General features: G+C 49.1%; 1 long non-coding RNA gene across 1 annotated transcript; it reads right to left on the reverse strand.

Annotated features, from left to right (window-relative positions):
- Positions 1–1,721: 1,721 nt before the first annotated feature.
- On the reverse strand, positions 1,722–3,026 carry LOC143267642 (uncharacterized). Its single transcript, XR_013042997.1, has 2 exons — positions 2,894–3,026; positions 1,722–1,839 (listed from the first exon to the last, which is right to left on the reverse strand). It is a non-coding gene; the product is annotated as an uncharacterized LOC143267642 (long non-coding RNA).
- Positions 3,027–3,286: the final 260 nt, after the last annotated feature.

Here is a 3,286-nt window from a genome sequence, read left to right on the forward strand (position 1 = left end):
CAGAATACAAACAGGCATCTAAAAATAATAATAAAATATGACAAAAACAAGCCAGAATAGGATGAAGCAAGCAAACTACCAGGAGAAAAAGAACCAAAGAAAAGGCACAAGAAATGCATATAGAACCAGAGACACACAGCACACAGAAATCCCATAAAAACCTAACACTAGAAACCATAAGATATATGCAAAAGACCTGTAAGGAGAAAAACCAACTAAAACTAATGCCCAGACTGTAGCTAGAGTTTTTCTGGTCCTGCCTGGCCCACGGCCAGGACAGATCTCTCTCATCCGCCAGTCCTGCAGCTGCTCAGACCCAACCAAGTAAACATACAGAGACTGATATGCCTTACAAACTGTATGGCCGTGGCAGGCGTCTTGTTATCTAGTTCTTCTATCTTAACCCATTTACATTAATCTATACTTTGCCACGTGGCTCGTGGCTTACTGGTACCTTACATCTTTCTTGTCCTGGCGGAGGCTGGCAGTATATCTCTCTGCCTCAGCCTTCCACTTTCCACAGTTCTCTCTCCTTGTCCCGCCTATACTTCCTGCCTGGCTACTCGCCAGTCAGCATTTTATTTATACAGAGCGATAGCCACAGCACCAGACAAAGCATTGAGTCAAGGAATCTCCAAAAATGCCATTGAGTTTGTGTTGGCCATCTACTGCTGGGCATGGGGTCTGTCCTTAAAAGTAGTTTGTATCCCCAATGATACTCCATTGGAGAAAACTGATTTATCTTTCGCAAGCAGTTATCAATTGGAGCTAGCTTCTGGGCTAGGGATGGGGAGAGGGGTCATGTGTCAACTTCTTTTGTCTCTAGGACCCCAGCTGGCTTGGACCCGTGTAGGGAATGTGTGTGTTGCCACAATATCTGAATTCCTATGTGTTGGTCCTGGCTGTGTTTAGAGGGCCTTGTGTCCTTGGTGTCCTCCCTCACCGCTGATTCTTACATTCTTTCTGCCTCCTCTGCCATAAAGTTAGTTCCTTGAACCCTGAGAGGAGGGGTTTGATGGAGACATCCCATTTAGGACTTAATATTCCAGTGTTTGTCTCTGCACTTTGTCCTTTGTGGGTCTCTGTTTTTGTTTCCATCTGCTGTAGGGGGAAGCTTCTCTGATGCTGGCTGAACAAGACACTGAACTATGTGTATAGCAGAATGTCATTGTTTTATTGCTACAGTCCCTTTGGCAGAACAGTATTTGGATTTCCTCTAGGTCCCTGGCCTGTCTAGTCTCAGGCCACCTTAGCAGTGTCAGGTGTGGGTTCCATTTTAGGGAGTGGGCCTTAAATTCAATCAGTCCGAAGACTCACTTTTTAATTTCTGCTCTTCAAGTTTTAAACCGGGGACAAGCGGTTGAGGTGCCTTCTTAACATATCCAAGTGGACCTGGCCGCTAGGTTCTCCCAGCACCCCTCTGTCCCTACCTGTCACAGGGTATGGCTGACATACCTGGCCATTTACCCTGAACTCTCCAGCCCAGGGGCTGGGCTGCACTTTTCCCAAGAGGTTCTTCCCTATATTACCCAGACATTTTGGTTACCTTGTCCCTTTTTGTAGCTTTGGCCTTCTGGCTGCCGCACCTGGTTCTCCTTCCCACCTTCTCTCCTCCCCATATGGCCCAGCTCAGTCTGGTCACGTCCACTCTGGACTCCCCCAGATGTCCCTGCTTCTACCTACACTCTCCGTTTTATCTAAAACTTTCTCCTCCACCATACCTAAGGGTAGTCATGTCCTTTCCTTTTTATATCTTCTTTGTTTCATTCATTAAGTTGCCACATCTCCGCTGCTGGGTCCATTTGTAGGACATATTTCAGGTCAAATGATAATTACAAGCTAGAAGATAATAAGGAACCCCTTAGTTTTTAAAGATAACTTGAATCTAACCTCCAGATGGGGGTAATCTATTTACTAGGTCTTTACCCTGCCTAAAAATGAACTGCATCTGTCAGGTAATGCCTGGGGGCCGCTCACCAACCTAAGAGCACCTGTGTGGCCTGAGCAGGTGTCTCCATGATGAGTAAGGTGACCTGCTGACGTCCCACGCAACCTAAGTCAGAAGCTCATTTTTTAGTAAAAGGGGGGACCTGTAGGGCTCTGGCCCCTGTTTTGGGTAACTGTTGCCTTGCTTGCTGACCTTGACCTTGATGTCCTCCCTATGCTAATTCCCTGCCGGGTTTCCACCCTCCTGAATGCTTAAGGGAAGTTCCTGGTCTGTGCATCGTGCATATTGGGTGTTAACAGCTTAGATGCAAGATTGTAAAACATCGGTGGTGAACTTCTGCCCTCTGGGGTTCTCCCATTGTGCTGTAAGCCTGTATTTAAGACCTTTCCCCCTTTAATAAACAGCATTCGGCATTTAATAAATAAATAGCCAAAAAAATTATCAAAAATGTAAAAATAAAATAAATACAAAGAATAAAAATGAACTGCATGTGTATCTACCTCAGTCTTCTCATGGACTGCATACAAATAAGTGTGTGCGTGCGTGTATGCGTGTGTGTATATGTGTGTGTGCAGAGTAAGTACATCTATAGAAATATACGTATATGACATTAAAAGTCACGTGTTAGGCGATGGACATGTAATGTTAAGTCGCAGCCATGCTGCCGAGAAACATATCTAGTGTTAGGTAACTGCAAACAGCACAGCGGAGCTTGCAACTTAAAGCGGAGAGCTCTTCCTTGGGTGGCTTGATGATGTCTTGTTCCCTGTCTCAGTTCCCCCGGCCTCAGACTTTAAACCAGTAGCCGCCCCCCCCCCCCTTCCTGTCGCTCCCGGCACTTCTTGTCATTCCCAGCCCTAAGGTAGGATTCGCACTGGATCACTGGTTAACGAAAAAAACCCTGAGTGCAGTGCGGGACAGCTACACGTTTCCTGTGAGCAGCACCTGCTGAGGCTTTTCGGTTTGAATTTCCGATCACCTGCTTCTCTTCCCAGAGGAGTTCAAACCTCCAAGCCTGACAGTCAGAAGGGCTTCAACCTGCAAAGTCCCGCCCCTGCCCTCCCAGGGCTCACCGAGCGAGGCCCGCCCCCTGTCCTCGAATGAGCTCATCGCGCAAGCCCCGCCCCCTGCGCGCCCAGGGCTCGCCACAAACCCCGCCCCCTGCCTTCCCAGGACTCGCCTCACAAGTCCCGCCCCCTGCGCGTCCAGGGCTCGCCCCAGAAGCCCCGCCCCCTGCGCGCCCAGGGCTCGCCTCACAAGCCCCGCCCCCTGCGCGCCCAGGGCTCGCCTCACAAGCCCCGCCCCCTGCGCTCGCCCCATAAGCCCCGCCCCCTGCCC

This window comes from Peromyscus maniculatus, chromosome 10 (genome assembly GCF_049852395.1).
Source record: "Peromyscus maniculatus bairdii isolate BWxNUB_F1_BW_parent chromosome 10, HU_Pman_BW_mat_3.1, whole genome shotgun sequence".
Classification (NCBI taxonomy): Eukaryota; Metazoa; Chordata; class Mammalia; order Rodentia; family Cricetidae; genus Peromyscus; species Peromyscus maniculatus.